Here is an 18,681-nt window from a genome sequence, read left to right on the forward strand (position 1 = left end):
TACTGATAGTTAGATAAATTAATTTTCCCACAAGTCGTTGGTATCTTGAAAAATCTTTGATTGGTTCCCCATCATCAATAGTTAATTTCTGATTTATTTCAACTGGTGTTTCAATAGGATGAGCGCCTAATTTACCAATTTTCTTTAACAAATCCAAAGTATATTTTCTTTGAGATAGAAAAGTGCCCTTTTTTTAGTATGCAACTTCAATACCCAAAATATACTCTAATTTCCCTAAATCCTTTAGATCAAAATCATGATGAAGATATTTCTTAATGAGATAAATTCCTTGAACATCACTTCATGTGATTATGATGTCATCCACATAAACAAGAATAACAGCTTTACCTTTTTTTCCGGTTTTTCCAAACATAGAGGAGTCAATAGTGCTCCTAGAGAAACCTTAAGAAATAAGTGCAGAGCTCAATTTGGCACACTAGGCTCTTGGCGATTGCTTCAGGCCATAAATAGCTTTTCTTACCTTGCAAACCATATTTGAGTTTTCCTTTGGATGACCTTGGGGAATTTTCATCTAAACTTCGTCTTCAAGATCCCCTTGAAGAAACACATTTTTAACATCAAGTTGGTACAATGGCCAATCAATGTTGCTTTTAATGGGGAGCAGAACTGTAATAGTATTCATTTTAACAACATGAGCGAATGTTTCCTTGTAGTACCCTCCATTGGTTGGAGTAAACCCCTTAGCAACCACCATTGCCTTGTATCTCTCAATTACACAATTACTATTGTACTTTATTTTATATATCCATTTATTCCCAACAAACGTTTTTCCTTATGGTAACTAGACAACTTCCCATGTGTGATATTTATCAAGAGCAATGAGCATTTCTTTCATTGACGTTTTCCACAGTGTGTTAGAAAAGGCCTATAGAAAGCTAGTAGGTTCGTGATTTGCAAAAATAGAGTTAAGGTAGCAAGGATGTTCTTTAGAAATTTTAGAATAATCTAAAACCTTTTGAATGGGATATTTCGAAGAAACTTGGCAAGTTTGAAAATCTTGAAACTTACTTGGAGGTCGAATGTTGCGACAGGGCGATTAGAGTCAATAACGGGTACCATGGGAGGAGCCACTTGAGGAGCTATTGTATAAGGGTCGGTGGCTTGAGGTTATCATTGGTTCATTCATGATTAGTATCGGTTTTAACATAGTCTTCACTGGTGACAAGAGGCATAATATAATTATCCCCCAGGAGCTTATATTCCTCATTGTTTTGGGTGTGAGGAAAATAAGATTCATTTTCTTGAAACATAACATCACGAGAAATAATTACACGCTTCTTTGTATTATCATAACATTTATAAGCCTTTTTTGTGGGAGAATAGGCAATGATTTTACATGTTTGTGCCTTAGGGCTAAGCTTGCTGGATCCAGGATTGTGCATATAACAAACACACCCAAACACCTTCAAGTGAGATGACAAGTTGTTCTTCTTTGTTAGCACTTCATTAGGAGTTTTTTCTTGCAAAAATTTGTTAAGCCATCTATTAATAAGGTAGCCGGCCGTTAACACAGCATCACTCCAAAAATGCTTTGGGACATTAGATTGAAACATTAGGGATCTGGCAACCTCTAAGAGATGTCAATTTTTTTGTTCAACTATCCCATTTTGTTGTGGGATGCCCACACATGAGGTTTGATGAAGAATCCCATTTTCTTTAACAAAGTTAGAAAAAGCATGATTAACATATTCTGTCCCATTATCAAAAGGTAAAATTTTGAATCGAGTCCCAAATTGAGTTCAATCATTGTATTCCTGGCCAGTTGGGAAAACCTGATCCTTAGTTTGCAAACGATAGAGCCAAGTAGTTCTTGAGAGATCATCAATAAACGTTAAAAAATAATGATGTCCTCGATATGAGAGGACTGGTGCAGGTCCCCAAACATCAGAATGAATCCTATTAAAAGAAGTCGAGGAAATCCTACTTGATGTCTTAAAGGAAAACGAGTCTAATTAGCAAACCGACAAACACCACAACTTTCCCCGCTCAAATGTAATTAAGGAAAGAGAACGCTCTATACTCTATCTGAAGGATGACCAAAACGCCGATGCCACAACTGGCTCTCTGTTACCTTCTTCTTATTAGAAACCAACTCCTTTGAATGGACATCCATTATGCAAAGATCTCGTTCCAAAGGACCCTCACCAATCGTCCTCCCCGTGGCCCGGTTCGGAAAAAAGACATTGGTAGGAGAAAAAATAACATTGCAATTAAGATTTTGTGTAATTTTTCCAACAGAAAGGAGGCTAGACAAGAAATCAGGTAAGTACAGAACATTAGTACTAGGATAATTGTAAAAAAATGTTAATTTTCCACTTCCTTTAACAAAAACCATGGACCCATTAGCAATAGTAACAGGAGTATTTTTTTGAGAAGTATGATATTCAGTTAAAACTTGTTTAGATCCTTCATATGGTCAGTGGCACCAGAATCAGTAATTCAGGAAGACAAAGAATGAGAAAGTAAAGAAGGCCCCTGCTTTTTTTTTTCTTCACTGTAGGTCGGAAAACCCCTTCAAGTAGATCTAAGGTGACGAAAAAGTCACATGTTTTCCACTTCCTATAGAAGCTGGAAAACCCCTTTGAGATCTAAGGGTACCTGTCTCTTTGCCTTTGGGGAAGAGAGCCTCGATTTGGTGGTTTCGACTGCCACAGAGTAACTCTCTCTAGGGCCAATCTCTGATGTTTAAAGAGGAAGGGCACTTCTATTCTCTCTCCTCTTTGCCCATCAAGGATTATCTATTGCTGAGGGATAGTTCATGTACTGTGCCTTGCTAATCGCAACCATACACAAATGCAAGGGATGTCTACCGTTATTTATGAAGGTCCTCTGCCTCCTCTTATCTTTGAGAGTGCTTCTGTCCAAAAAGGATGATTAAGTATTCTCTCCTTGGTTGCTTTGACAGCTATTAAAAATTATAGACAGAGAACGGTAAAGGAGGTTATCTCAGAGATTCGGCCATAATCAGATTAGGTAGCCGAAAAATTTCATCGGAATGGGAAAGACTTTAGAAAGAGTAGGGCCAGAAAAACTTGTCAGAAGAGAGAGAGAGAGAGAGAGAGAGAGAGAGAGAGGGCTTTTGGGGGGCAGATGGAACCCTAGCTGGAATGGGATACACCTTTGGGTGAATGTGTCGACTGGTGTATTATACTCTTCTCTCGTCGGAAACATTTTCTACGCTGAGATGAGAAAAATAATAAGAAGAAAAGAATTACGTGTTTCGCATTTTTGCCTACATCCATGAGAAGGGATATTGCTTGTTATTATCTCATGACTCCTTGTTTCCCTTACATGATATATATATATATATATATATATATATATATATATATATATATATATTTATATATATATTACAACTACGGCCTCAGAGTTAAGAGTAAAAATAGAAGATGATAGAGGTGATAGAGAGAAATCCTAAATTTTGAGGTAACCATTATATACAACTTGTCATCACTATTACAGCCTCATTGCCAACTATTCCAACACTTATGCCTTGATCTAACAATAGACACCCAATTCGTAAGTGATAGCCTTGAAACTAGGCCCTGCATGAGGGTTTCTAATTTACCTAAATCTTTAGGCTTTTAGTTTAGGTTCATGATCTTCCATCAAAGTGATAAAGCATTGGCCCGAAATTTGTCTCGAATTTGTTGGGTTCGATTTGGAATTTCACTTTTTTTTGTTTCTGTAGCATATACGTTTTTTGTGTAATTCAGTGGGGATGATGGGCCCCTATACTTTTTCTTAATCGTTAGTGGTTTTTGAAAGTGTTTGGTGAGAATGGAAGCCTAGATATTAGCTGAGGCATAAGTTGTGCTACCACCACCACCCCAACCCCAACCCCAACCCCAACGCCATTCTCGATAAGAATAAAGCCAAAGCTGAAATCAGTGTATCTAGACATGGCCGAGTCCACTTGAGGCCAATTTATTTGACTGCCATATGGGTGAGGTGAGTTTTTCCGTACGTCAAATTTTTTTATTATATAGAATTAACGTATCATTTTTTATTTAAACACACCGAAAGGGTCTGTCGGGAGTATGCATGTTCATTTTATGCTATAGTGGGGTATTGAATCCCACTAAGGCATTACCTTTATTTTCTCTTCTTTCGAAAGTTTAGAAAGAAGTGCTTGATGAGGAGTCCACCCAATAGCCTCTCACAAAGAGGAAGTCTAAGAGTGGAGATGCAAACCAACAGATCATTTGTCGTTGGTTGCAAGAAATGTAAAGGCTATAAGGCTATAAAAGATAAGGGTGTGGTTTGTATATGGCCGAAGCCCCAAACAATCAAAGTAAGGCGCACCTTTAAAGTATCGAAAGATGTTGTTCAAGTAGTGAAAATCTATGTGATGAGATGAAAATTTATTTTTCTATCTATGTAATTTAAGTCTCCAAAAATAGTGTAGATCGAGCATATCTATATACAATTGAAATTCTTGAAAATTACGGTCCTGAAAATGCATTTCAAGATGCACTATTTTCAACACTTGAAATCCAGGGAGAGTAGGCATAGCGTTCATAATCATTATGGAAAAATTCCGAAAAAAAACTCTGGCCGGTTGGCAAATAACAATTAATAAGGTTGAACTGAGGTTGTCATTACAAGGGCTAAATATCTTATTGTGGTAAAAGAATAGTTGCTATGGGAGATCATCAACGAATGTGTTTAAGTAAGTGAACAAGAATATAGGGGCTCCTTGCTTATTGAAAATGTTGTGGGAACCGTTAGACTAGCAAAAAGATGGTGTCCAAGAGGAAGATGCGACGTTACATGAACCCGTACATGAATTTACATTATATCTATATTACAATTACATTTCCCCTCCCCCAATATTTGTGGCCTCAAGGCATTTGTTTTGACCTTCATTTGGCACATATATTCTCTTGGACCATGAATAAGCTCATAGAAACAGTAAGGAAACCCTAGAAAAGTACTGCTTTGCACTTGATGATTAAGGTTTTTCATCTTATGGACAACTAAATAGACTTCTAAGAACTGATAATCATTTTTTTTAATTGTTCAGTGATGTGAGGCAATATATAAAATTTGGGGACCCTTGGGGCCACAATCTAATAAGATGTTTTGTTTGTGAAATGGATGGTTTTCATTTTTCTGGGTTTCATTCCTAAAAAACTCCAATTTCTAGTGTTCTTCCAGAAAACATTTCACAATTGTCCAATCCCTAATGGTGCTGAGCAAAAGTTAGGGATGTTGTTGTTGTCCACTCTTAAGCATATGAAATATTTTTCATATACATTTCCTAGGTTATCATAGCAAACCACTACTCTATGTTTTAACTCTTTTGCCTTCATCTACTTCGTCAAATTTGTCTGTGCGTCTTTTATTTCTATCCCTTGTATTTTGTTCTCTCTTTTTTCATGGGAATAATTAAGTGGAGAAGGCAAGCCCCTACCTGTTTTTCATCAACTAGTTTAGGAGTTAGTTTTATTAAGGTGTTAGATGGGTGGTTTCTGTGGGAAAGGAAACCACAACGTGGTGACTAGGGTGTGGGGCTGTTACCACTACAAGCCCAGCCCCTTTCCCTTGTTCCCTATTTTTTTCATCTATAGAAACACTAATATATTAAATCTCACCTTAGAAAATTTATGTGGCCATCATTCCTCTCTCTCTCATTATCTATTTATTATTCTTTTGTGTTCTTCCAAAAAAAATTCACAATTGTCCATTCCCTAGTTGTGTGAGCAAAAGTTAGGGACGGTGTCACAATCCACTATTGATGATAGGAAATATTTTCCAAATGCATCTACTAGGGTATCATAGCCAACCACTACCCTCTGTCTACACTCTTTTGCCATAATCTACTTCCTCAAGTTCATTTGTCCATCTTTCCTTTCTATTCCCTTGTATTTTGGTTTCTATTCTTCTTCGTTTTTGGATAATTCAGTGACGAAGACTAGCCCCTACCATTTTTCTCTTTGCAAATATTTTAGAAGTTGGTTTCTTGAAGTTGTTAGTGGGGTGATGTCAATGGGAATGGAAACCACAACGTGGTTACTAGGGGTAGGTTTGTTACCTCCATGTTCGCTAGTTCTTACATATCAAGGTTTGTTACCACCATGTTCGCTAGTTCTTACATATCATGGTTTGTTACCACCATGTTCGCTAGTTCTTACATATCAAGGTTTTGATTGCATAAGATCGTTATGGTGTACTTCCCAAGATCATATCTGGGGTATTCATATCCTCAAAATATCTAATATCTAGCATTTGCTCATTCCATAAAAGAATTGGAATGAGCAAATCCAAGGTTATGAGAAAGCTAGCTTTTGCATTGGGGCACATGCCTCGTCCCCTTTTTCTTTCTAACTCCTTGTAATAATGACATTATTCTATAGTTATAATATTTTGTATTTAAAATTTGTTGTTATTGTTATTATTAATATTATTATAATTGTTATTCTCGACGTTGTTGTTGTTATTAATAATAATAATAATAATATTAATATTAATAGTAATGTTGTTGTTGTTATTGTTGTTGTTGTTGTTGTTGTATCAAGGATAAATGGTTACATAATATACTTTCCCTAATAATATAAGAACTATAATAATATCATGAGATAATATTTTACTACAATCATTACATATAATACCATTATAGTTTTATTCTATTATTATGTTATTATCGAAATATTTGAATATTGTATTATGTGAATCATAAAATAGAATAAATTACTAATATTTGTTAATATATAATTAATAATAAAATAAAATAAAAATATTATTATAATTATGATATTATTGTATAATAACAATATTTACGTGTATTATATTAGTAAAGTAGTGATCATTTAAATATTTTTTATTATAATATAAAATTATTATCTTAAAATATTAATATTATATTATAATGCTATTAAAATATTTGTTAGTTTTAATATCATAATCTTATATTAATTTATTTATAATCTTCATTATGAAACATCATCAACTATTAATATTGGTACTATTATATTATAAGAGAAATGATCCAATAGGACCTTAAATTTGGCACGGAACTATAGAAAATTTAAGTCCCACACCAATGTGATAACTTTTTCTAGATATCCGTGTCAACTTTAATAGTGATCATTTGGGGTCTTACACACATGGGTGGAGGAGGGTCCTAGAGGATCATTACTCATACTCTTATAATGATATGATTATAATATTCTCATAACATTTTCTTAATATTATACTAATATTATATTAATATTTTAAAAAATTAATTAAATATTATAGTTATGATATTACTGCATAATTTATAATATTTATGTATATTATTATCATTTTTATTATTTTTATTATTTGAAATATTTGCTCTGTTGAATATAATCGTCTAAAGGCTCTTTCCCTTTAGAGCCTCCCAAAATTTCATAATCCAAAAACAAATCCTCCAAAATAGGTCTTCTACCCAATGGAGTAGGCGTGTAATATGGAACTGTGGGAGGATCATAAAGTTTGTTTCAAAAGAAAATACGATATGAATAAGTTTGTTAGAGCAGATGATCAAAGGTCTCTCTCTAAATCTCTATCGGATTGAGATGTTGTAGGATTCTTTTAAGCCAGGATCTCTACATTTAGGAAACTCATTCGTCTCTCAAGATCAAGAAATGCGAGGGCCCCAAGTTTTCAATTAACAACTCTATCTCCCTCTATAACTTCTCTCTCTAAAACCGACCGGTGTAATAAAACTCCAACTCATATGATCAATCCAAACCTATATAAAAGGATATGTATTTTTCCTTCCTATTCTCATAAAGAAGTCATACCGGAATCGAGAGAGAGAGAGCAGTAGAGACATACGAATACTTCTTTGCATCAAGGTCAGTTCAGCTTTGTTTCTTTTTAATCTTAATTATGCTTTTTGTTTAATTGAGTTCATCAGTTTATAATCAGTCTTGCGGGTTTCTATTTTTTATCCTTTCATCAAAACCTTTATCACGACCATATACCATTGTTGTTTCTTGGGTGATTCTTTCTCCGTTTTCATTTTCTATTTGCTGGTTCAATCCATCAACAATTATATTTGGCCTTTTCAACTGTTTCTTTTTGCAATTGTTTAACCAGAAAAATTTATTTTTATCTTCTTCTTCTTAATTTATTTTTCTTTTTTTAATTTTGGGTGAGAGAGAGACAGATTGTAAAATCGTAACTCTCTCTTTCTCTAGGCACTAGCCCCACACCCTCTCTTCCTGACCTGTTATCTTTAACTGCGTCTTCTCTCTCTCTCTTACCTGGCTATGCTCGTCCTATCAGTTTTTTTTTTTCGACTGGCTATGTTTAAAGAGAGGGTGCAACCAATACTTACTAAAACTATAGGTTACAATTTCTATACAGGTATATCATACAATTAGACACTGACAAATCTCAATATCCAGTTGCCATTTTTGTTGCAGTTGCCATGTCTGTTCACATTCCCCCTCAAACGCGAGATGATTTAAAAGGAATCATGGAGAGTTTGGAAACAAACTGTAAGAAAGAATGCGGGGATGAGATTAGTAAATAAGTCAGCAAGTTGTCCTGCGGTGGGAACATATGGTAAGGAAATTGTGCCTACCAGATACTCTTGTCGGACATAGTGGCAGTCAACTTCAATTTGTTTCGTGCGCTCATGGAATTCCGGATTTTTAGAAATATAAATTGCACTCTTGTCGTCATAAGAAAGTGGAGTAGGAGTTGAGATAGTGACACCCATCTCTGCATGTAGCCAACGTAGCCAAACAATCTCAGTGGTGGTTTTTTCCATAGCCTGGTAGTCAGCTTCCGTAGGTGCTACTTAGCTTCTATGTAGGTGTTAGTCAGCTTTCATTTCATAGGTGCTACATAGCTTCTGTTTGATTGCCACTACTTAGCTTTCATTTCATAGGTGCTACTTAGCTTCTGTTTGATTGCCACTACTTAGCTTTCATTTCATAGGTGCTACTTAGTTGCTGTTTGATTTTATGAATTGTGCCCATGTCATTACCAGAGAAAATCATGTCGTCCACGTATAGTAACAAAAGAACCCATTCGTCAGAAGTCTCAGATACAAAGAGCACTGGGTGATGACTTTGTCGAAATCCAACCGAAAGAACGTCATTCGAAAAATTTCTCAATCCAAGCACGAGGTTCTAATGTGAGTCCAAGCACGAGGTTTTATAAATAAAGCCTTTCTCAGCCCTTCCCAAGAGCTTTGGCCCTCTTTCTCCCACATTTTGCTCTCTCTCTCGCTCTCTCTGAAACACTTAGAGTCTCATGTTGGGGAGCTCGGGGAAGTGGTTGTGTAGGATTTTTGGAGCAAGTTTAGAGCTCAAGTTAAGTAGATCATGTTATTGTGAAGCATGAATTGAAGCAAGAATCTAAGCATGTATGAAGAATGATTTAGGCATGATAATCTTGAAAATAAGCATGAGATTAGCATGAGATTGTATAGAAATTTGGGTAGAAGAATAGGATTGCATGTATGTGTTTGTGCTCTGTTTTTCAAGAAATTTAGGCTCCTTGTATAATATGATATGCACTGTTGTGATTTTTGTTGATCCTGAAAATTTGTGGGTTGATGGTCTTGTGAGTCTAGTTTAAGCTAGAATTGGATTCATTGATAATCATGTGTAGTTTGGAAGTTATGCTTTGATCTTTGAGGCATGTTATGGCTGGATCGTGGAATTCTAGGGAGAATTGGGGTATTGGTGTCTCTCTGTTCACCAATTAAGTGTTCTCAGAATTACATCAAATCACCCATTGGAAATATTTCTGAGTCTAGTTTGAGTTTGATGCTTATGTCTACATGATATTCTTGATAGATTGCAAGATATGATGTGAAATGTGCATGAATGTCATTGTTATCAGACTGTGAAAATTTCCAGAAACATCGCTTCTGTTGTACTGAGATTTTGCCAGACCTATTGGAGTCCAAATGATATGACATCATAGTCATTCGAAATATGCATGAGTCGATTGTGATTTTTATGTTTTGACGTTACTCTGATTCTTTATTTATGTAAATTTATACTTTGAAACATTCTAGTAGATCATAGTAGACAGTTTTGGTAAAAACACAAAATTGATGTCTCCGATGTCAAGAGTTTTGAATGACCAAATTAGGTTTGATTTCTTCCAAACCACTGCCGTTTGAAATAGTTTTGAATAAGATTGAGATTACACATTTAGCACATTTCAAAATTCTCCCTAATTTGAGAGTTATACGATTAATTGTATCAATATGTCACTATGGACAACTTTTATAAAACTCAGAATTTATGCCTTTGTTGCTATGGATTTTGACTAGCCAAAAGGGGTCCATTTTCTTTCAAACCACTGCCATTTGAACGATTCATGAGTGCACTTAAATTAACATGTTGATCACCTTTTGGAATTTCTTCTTGATTGTGAGTTATGACGTAAATTTTAAAGACATGTCACTGCTTTCACTGCACAGCAGATTTCAGGTAAAATATCTTCATTCTTTTGAACTTTTGAGGGGCCAAGAAAGGTGCAATTGTTTTCAAACTACTCCGATTTGAAAGATAGGAGAAAAATTGGTTTTGGAACCATCTTCAAACTCTAAATATTTCAATGATTACGGCCCTAATGGTAAGCGCATGTCATTGCCTTGATGGCAGGAAATTCAGCGGTAAGGTTAACTGAAATAATATCATTGTTACTATAGTATGATCATTGTGATACTGTTAAAATGTGATATGCCACACCCAAACTGTGATATTGCTACTATCATGAAAATATATTGATATCCTCATTATGTGGTATGTGTTATGTGAATGGGTACCTACTGTGTGAATAATTCTACCGTGTTGCTTATGTGTTATGTGTATGGGTACCTATCATGTGAATGATGGTACCGTACCACTTATGTGTTATGTGTATGGGTACCTACTGTGTGACGATGGTACCTTGTAGCTTATGTGTTATGTGAATGGGTACCTACTGTGTGAATAATGGCACTGTGCAGCTTATGTGTTATGTGTATGGGTACTTACTTTGTGTATGATTGGACTGTGCAGGTTATGTGTTATGTCAATGGGTGTCTACTATGTGAATGATGGTACCATATTGCTTATGTGATATGTGAATGGGTACCTACTGTGTGAATGATGGTACCAGCATACTAAGATATTGGTGTGCTCTGAGCGTATTGCACGACCAGCTGTGACAAGATGAAATTTCTATTGATATAGGAATTTCTCGGCATGCCTTGTGCGTATCGCATTGCTTGGGACATGTAACTTCTCATAAGGTGCGCAAGAGGTGATAAGCTATGTGAGACTTCTCGGCATGCTTTGAGCATATTGCACTGCCTAAGATATGTGACTGATTATTATTAGTGAGGTGCCCTCTTTGAGATGTAGGGTCTGCTTGTGTGTTTGATGCCAGTAAGGCACATTCCTTAGAGTGTAATGCACATCTCTAACTCTGTGAGTGCTAAGGGATGAAAATATGCTTTATTATGAAATAAGAGTATGCTCCATTATAATAAGTATGTATATTGTAGAACATGTCAAGTTATAGATGAGTGAGTAGTATTGAAGAGTGCATATGATGATACTCCTGAGGAAAGGTCTTTTTGAACTACTAATTCTTGTGAAATCCATTATATGTACTGTGAATGTGAATAGTAATTACAGCATTGAACAAATGTGAATTCTGATATCTTATATTGTGCTTGCTCTACCTGAAAAAAATCATCCTATAATTGTGACATAATTGTGATGCATGATTCCTGTTTTATGTGCATGGCTTAGAATCTTCATCAGTGCTGTGTGATAATACTTATAGGCAGGGAAGCGTAATGTTGTGATCTACTTACTGGGCTTTTTAGCTCATTCCTTTGCTTCTTACAGCTGCAGGTCGAGAGTGGCGGGAGGTGATAATGTTTCGTGGACGGATAGCCCACGCTCAACGAATGGATCTATGTTCTTGTGTAGTTCTTGAGTAGGTGTTTGTTTGTTGTCGGTCATGAAATTGTTGTTATTGAAGTTCTGTATTTTGATGACGGGCCAGTGGTGCCTTGGACGATTGTAATATTCTAGATATTGTTGTCATGACCTTGGAGATTGTTTATGGATACGAATGGTTTTAATTTATCCAGCTTTTGTTATGTTTCTGGTGGGAGTTTATGTTTTCTTTCGTGGTTTTCTTCTGATTCCACCAATCGGATGCATTGAGCTACTCCCACCTGAGTGACATTCGCGACCTCTATGAACGCGATCTCGCACCCTGTCGTCCTCCGGTATGGGACAGAAGCGTTCGGGGGGCGCGGTCATGGCAGTTATAATATTAGAGCAACCAGGATATGATCTTCGACCTAGTGAGTCTTAGAAGTGTGTCTAGAATTGTTTTGGCTAGTTTGGTTACTAGAGTGCTTCTGTTGTAGGTCAAGATGCCAAGGACTCATATTGATGATGCGAGTTCGAGTAATGAAAATACCGAGGCCCTTGGTGAGTTTTTAAAGGCTTTAGGGGTCATGACCCAAATGATGAAGGAGAATATGTCGGCCCCGACTGCCTCTGGCTCAAGACTGTATGATAGTTGTTTTCTTGAGAAGTTTAAGAAGTTAGGGCCACCTACTTTTGCGTCGCATAGCGGAGTAGAGAAAGCCGAGAGACAGCTGATACAAGTTGAGAAAATCTTTAGAGTCTTGCAATGCACAGATGAGCAAAAGTTGAGGCTGGGTACCTTCATGCTAGAAGGGGACGTTGAACATTAGTGGTGTTCATCCTAGTAGGCTTGGGAAGAAGTGGAGGCTATACCTACTTGGGAAAATTTTCTAGGAGCCTTCAATGAGAAGTAGTTCCCTGACTCTATGAAGGAGTGGAAAGAAGTAGAGTTTATAGAATTGCAACAAGGGAAATTGATTGTGGAGCAGTATGTGGCCAAGTTTTCAGAACTGTCTCGATATGCGTTGTACGTTATCAATACGGAGGCTCGTAAAGCAAGTAAGTTCAAGAGAGGCCTCAGGTCAGACATAAGGAAGGAGGTAATATCGGTAAATTTAAAGACCTTCTCCCCACTAGTGGATCTGGATAAAGAGAGAATGTGATGAGTATCGGCTAAGGAGTGAGAAGCAGAAGGACCCTACCTCCGAGAGGTTTTCAAGAGAAAAGAGGCGGGAAATATGGTAAGGTTCAGAAAACCTTTCAGGATGATATTCAATAAAACCAGCCAGTGTCATGTGGTTCTCATGAGAACCTCAGTCATTCGGCTCCCGAGTGCTGACTGAAGACGAAGCTATGTTTTAAGTGTGGCAAGCTAGGCCACTTGATCAGAAACTACCCTGTGATGGGATGTGAGCCTATGCCAAGGGCTCAAGGCCGAGTGTTTACTCTTGTGGATCAGGAGGTGAAGGGCTCTACCCAAAGGTAAGGCCCTTTGATTGTTGCATGAGATGCTAGAATTCTGTTTGTGTCTGATTGCTTTCTTGCTCTGTTTTAGCATTACTATGATGTCACATAAGCGTTGAATGAGATTTCTTGGCATGCTTTGAGTGAATTGCATGACCATATTATGATTTGTGATTTGTGATATGTGCATTATGACAATTGCAATACTGTGGTATGTGAGTGACTTGCCTGCTTTAAGTGTATTGCATGGCCAATGATGTATAATTATTGACATTCTTTGAGAATATTACATTGTCTGACTTGTGATTGGCATGCTTTGAGTGTATTGCATGGCCAATGATGTATAATTGTCGACATGCTTTGAGAGTATTGCATTGTCTGACTTGTAATTAACCTGGTTTGAGTGTATTGCATAGCTAATGATGTATAACAGTCAACATGCTTTGCGAGTAATGCATTGTCCAACTTGTGGTTGGCATGCTTTGCGTGTATTGCATGGCCATTGATGTATAACTGTCGACATGCTTTGATAGTATTGCATTATCTGACTTGTGATTGACATGCTTTGAGTATATTGCATGGCCAATGATGTGTAATTGTTGACATGCCTTGAGAGTATTGCATTGTCCGACTTGTGATTGGCATGCTTTGAGTGTATTGTATGGCCAATGATGTGTAATTGTCGACATGCATTGAGAGTATTGCATTGTCTGATTTGTGATTGGCATGCTTTGAGTGTATCGCATGGCCAATGATGTATAACTGTCGACATGCTTTGATAGTATTGCACTGTCCGACTTGTGATCGACATGGTTTGAGTGTATGGCATGGCCAATGATGTATAACTGTCGACATGCTTTGAGAGTATTGCATTGTCCGGCTTGTGATTGGCATGCTTTGAGTGTATTGTATGGTCAATGATGTATAAGTGTCGACATTCTTTGAGAGTATTACATTGTCTGACTTATGATTGGCATTCTTTGAGTGTATTGCATGGTCAACGATGTATAACTATGGACATGCTTTGAGAGTATTGCCTCATCCGACTTGTGATTGGCATGCTATGTGTGCATTGCATGGCCAATGAAGTATAACTGTCGACATGCTTTGAGAGTAGTGCATTGTCCAACTTGTGATTGGTATGCTTGAGTGTATGGGATGGCCAATGATGTGTAATTGTCGGCATGCTTTGAGAGTACTACATTGCCCAACGTGTGACTGGCCCGCTTTCAGCGTAATGTATGCTCGATGATGTGTGATAGTCAGCATGTTTTGAGCGTATTGCATTGTCTCACTTATGATAAGAGATTTGATTGGCATACCTTGAGTGTAATGTATTGCCTGATTTGTGATTCATGGCTTAATGTGTTTAACCTGTAATGAATTATGGAGAAATCTCTTTGGTATTTGACTCTGATTGATGTATTGTGTGTTTGTATGCTAGAGTATTGCCTATAAATTTTGACTCTCTTGGATGCTTAGGATTTTTTGACGCCTTTCTAGGCGTGTGTTGGTTGTATGTGCTTATCTCAATAGGTTGATTGGAAAGAAATGCCATCGTTGAACCCCCATTTATTTGATGAACAAGTATACGATTTTGAGGACAAAATCTTTTTTATAAGGGGGATGATGTGATGACCCAAGCTTTTACCGGCTGAGTAAGAGTAAGAGGCCAGCGTCGGTTGGAGTTGTGTGGAGAGGCCAGTGCCCGTTGGACTTGAATGGAGAGGCCAGGGCCGGTTAGAGTTGGATGGAGAGCCAACGCCGGTTGGAGTTGTGTGAGGAGGTCAGCACCGGTTAGGAAGTGCGTCGCTGGCTGAAGTTGTGGCCAGCGCCAGCTGAGAGAAGAAGAAGTGTACTAGCGCTGACTATGTTGAGGCATAGCGCCAGCTGTGAAGAGAGATAGACCAGCGCTGGCTGTGAAGAGAGATAGATCAGCGCCGGTTGTGTAACATTGCACTTGAAGAGAGTCACCACCATGCCTGACTGTTTGAGTGCATGGTAGATTAGGGAGCTCTCTCTCTCTCTCATAATCATTATATCTATTCTTGTTCTCTCTCTCTCCTCTTACATGTCATTTAGGTTTGCATGAATGACACTTGTCACTTGCTACCCTTTTCTCTTTCATAAATCAAGCCTTTCTCAAGAGCTTTGACCCTCTCTCTCCCACATTTCTCTCTCTCTCTCTCGCTCTCTAGAAAACACTTGGAGTCTCATGTTGTGGAGCTCGGAGACGTGGCTGTGTGTAGGAGTTTTGGAGCAAGTTTAGAGCTCAAGGTAAGTAGAACACGTTATTGTGTGTTTTAGTATGAAACATGAATTGAAGCATGAATCTAAGCATGTATGAAGAATGATTTAGGCATGAATAAGATTTAAATGAAGCATGAGATTAGCCTGAGATTGTATAGAAATTTGTGTGGAAGAATAAGATAGCATGTATGTGTTTGTACTCTGCATTTCCAGAAATTTAGGCTTCTTTATATAATATGATATGCACTGTTGTGATTTCTGTTGAGCCTAAAATTTGTGGGTTGATGCTCGTGTGAGTCTAGTTTAAGCTAGAATTGGTTTCATGTGATTATCTTGTGTAGTTTGGAAGTTATGCTTTGATCTTTGAGGTATGTTATGACTGGACTGTGAAATTCAAGGGAGAATTGTCGTTTTTGTGTCTCTCTGTTGACCTATTAAATGATCTCAGAATTACTTCATATAACCCCCATTGGGAATCTTTATGAGTCTAGTTTGATTTTGATGTTTATGTCAAAATGATATTCTTGATAGATTGAAAGATTTGATGTGAAATGTGCTTGAATGTCATTGTTATCAGACTGTGAAAATTTCCAAGAACATTGCTTTTGTTGTATTGAGACTTTGCCAGACCTATTGGAGTCTAAATAACATGAAGTCACAGTCATTTTAAAGATGTGTGAATCTATTGTGAGTTTAATGTTTTGATCTTGCTCTTATTCTTCATTTATGTAAAGTTATGCTTCGAAACATTCCAATAGATCACTGTAAACATTTTATGTAAAAACACAAAACTGATGTCTCTGATGTTAAGAGTTTTAGACAACCAAATGAGGTTCGATTTCATCCAAACCACTGCCATTTGAAATATTTTTGAATAATATTGAGATTACATGTTTAAAACTTTCGAAATTCCTCCTACTTTGAGGGTTATATGATTAATTGTAACAATATGCCACTATGGATAACTTTTATAAAGCTCATAATTTATGCCTTTGTCGCCATGGACTTTTACTAGACAAAAGGGGTCCATTTTCTTCCAAACCACTGCCATTTGAACGGTTCATGAGTAAGATTAATTTCTCATGTTGAGAACTTTTTGGAATTTCTTCTTGATTGTGAGTTATGAAGTAAATTTTGAAGACATGTCGCTGCATTCACTACACAGCAAATTTTAGATAAAATATCTTCATTCTTTTGAACTTTTGAGGGGCCAAGCAAGGTCCAATTGTTTTTAATCTACTCCAATTTGAAAGATAGGAAGAAAATTGTTTATGGAACTGTCTTGAAACTCTAAATGGTTCACCTTAATGGTAAGTGCACATCATTGCCTTGATGGCAAGAAATTAAGCGGTCAGGTTTAACTGACATAATATCAATGTTACTATAGTATTGTCAATGTTATACTATTAAAATGTGATGTGCCACACCCAAAATGTGATATTGCTACTATCATGACAAGATACTGATATCGTTAATATGTGATATGGGCTATGTGAATGGGTACCTACAGTGTGAATGATGGTACCATGCTGCTTATGTGCTATGTGTATGAGTACCTACCGTGTGAATGATGGTACCGTGTTGCTTATGTGTTATGTGTATGGGTACCTACTATGTGAATGATGGTACCGTGCAGCTTATGTGTTATGTGAATGGGTACCTACTGTGTGATTGATTGGCACCATGCAGCTTATGTGTTAATGGGTACCTACTGTGTGAATGATGGTACCGTACAGCTTATGTGTTATGTGACTGGGTACCTATTGTGTAAATGATGGTATCATACTGCTTATGTGATATGTGAATGGGTACCTACTAGTAAATGATGGTACCAACATACTGAGATGTTGGTGTGCTATGAGCGTATTGCACAACCAGCTGTGACATGATGGCATTTCTAGGGATATGGGAATTTCTCGACAGGCCTTGTGCGTATCGCATTACCTGAGACATGTAACTTCTCATAAGATGCGCATGAGGTGCTAAGCTATGTGTGACTTCTCGGCATCCTTTGAGCATATTGCATTGCCTAAGATATGTGGCTGATTGATATTAGTGAGGTTCCTACTTTGAGAGTATTGCAGTGCGTGCCTGTGTGTTTGATGCCAGTAAGGCACATGCCTTGGAGTGTAATCCACTTCCCTGACTCTGTGAGTGCTATGGGATGAAAATATGCTTTATTATGAAATAAGTGTATCCTCCATTACGATAAGTATGTATACCGTAGAACATGTCAAATTCTATGATGAATGAGTAGTAATGAGGAATGCACATGAAGATACTTCTGAGGAAAGGTCTTTCTAAACTAATAATTCATGTGATATCCATTATATGTACTGTGAATGTGAATAATAATTACAGCATTGAACAAATGTAAATTCCAATATCTTATATTGTGCCTGCTCTACTTGAAAAGCATCATCCTATAATTGTGACATAATTGTGATGCATGATTCTTGTTTTATGAGCATGGCTTAGAATCTTGATCGGTGCTGTGTGATAATACTCATAGGGAGGGAAGCATAATGTTGTGATCTACTTACTAGGATTTTTAGCTCATTCCATTGCTTCCACCCTTGTAGATTGACTGCTGCAGGTCGAGAGCAGCGGGAGGTGATCGTGTGTGGTGGACGAAAAGCCCACGGCCGATGAGTGGATCCATGTTCTTATGTTGTTCTTGATAAGGTGTTTGTTAGTTGTCTATCTGGCAATTGTTGTTATTGAAGTTATGTATTTTGATGGTGGACCAGAAGTGCCTTGGATGATTGTAATATTCTGGACATTGTAGTCATGACCTTGAAGACTGTTTAGGGATATGAATGGTTTTAATTTATCCAGCTTTTGTTATGTTTCTGGAGGGAGTTTTGTTTTCTTTAATGGTTTTCTTCTGATTCTGCCGTTCTTATGCATTGAGAAACTCCCACCTGAGTGACGTTCGCGACGTCTGTGATCGCAATCTCGAACCCTGTCGCCCTCAGGTACGGGAAGGCAGGGTTCAGGGGATGGGGTTGTGATAAGAGAGACAAGGGGACTAGTTGGGCCTTTCATTCTAAGTATTTGCGTTCAC

General features: G+C 37.2%; 1 long non-coding RNA gene across 4 annotated transcripts; it reads left to right on the forward strand.

The window, feature by feature from the left end:
* The first annotated feature begins 7,524 nt into the window (after positions 1-7,524).
* Positions 7,525-18,461, forward strand: LOC148779449 (uncharacterized). Of its 4 annotated transcripts, none has more exons than XR_016046531.1 (4): positions 7,525-7,850; positions 8,406-8,565; positions 11,028-11,260; positions 18,197-18,461. It is a non-coding gene; the product is annotated as an uncharacterized LOC148779449 (long non-coding RNA). The 4 variants fall into 4 exon arrangements; XR_016046532.1 differs by having other exon boundaries at positions 8,424-8,565; XR_016046533.1 differs by lacking the exon at positions 18,197-18,461 and adding an exon at positions 11,865-12,121.
* Positions 18,462-18,681: the final 220 nt, after the last annotated feature.

The sequence above is a fragment of the Amborella trichopoda genome, chromosome 12, assembly GCF_054954075.1.
Source record: "Amborella trichopoda isolate Santa Cruz 75 chromosome 12, AtrichopodaSantaCruz75HAP2 v2.0, whole genome shotgun sequence".
NCBI lineage: Eukaryota > Viridiplantae > Streptophyta > Magnoliopsida > Amborellales > Amborellaceae > Amborella > Amborella trichopoda.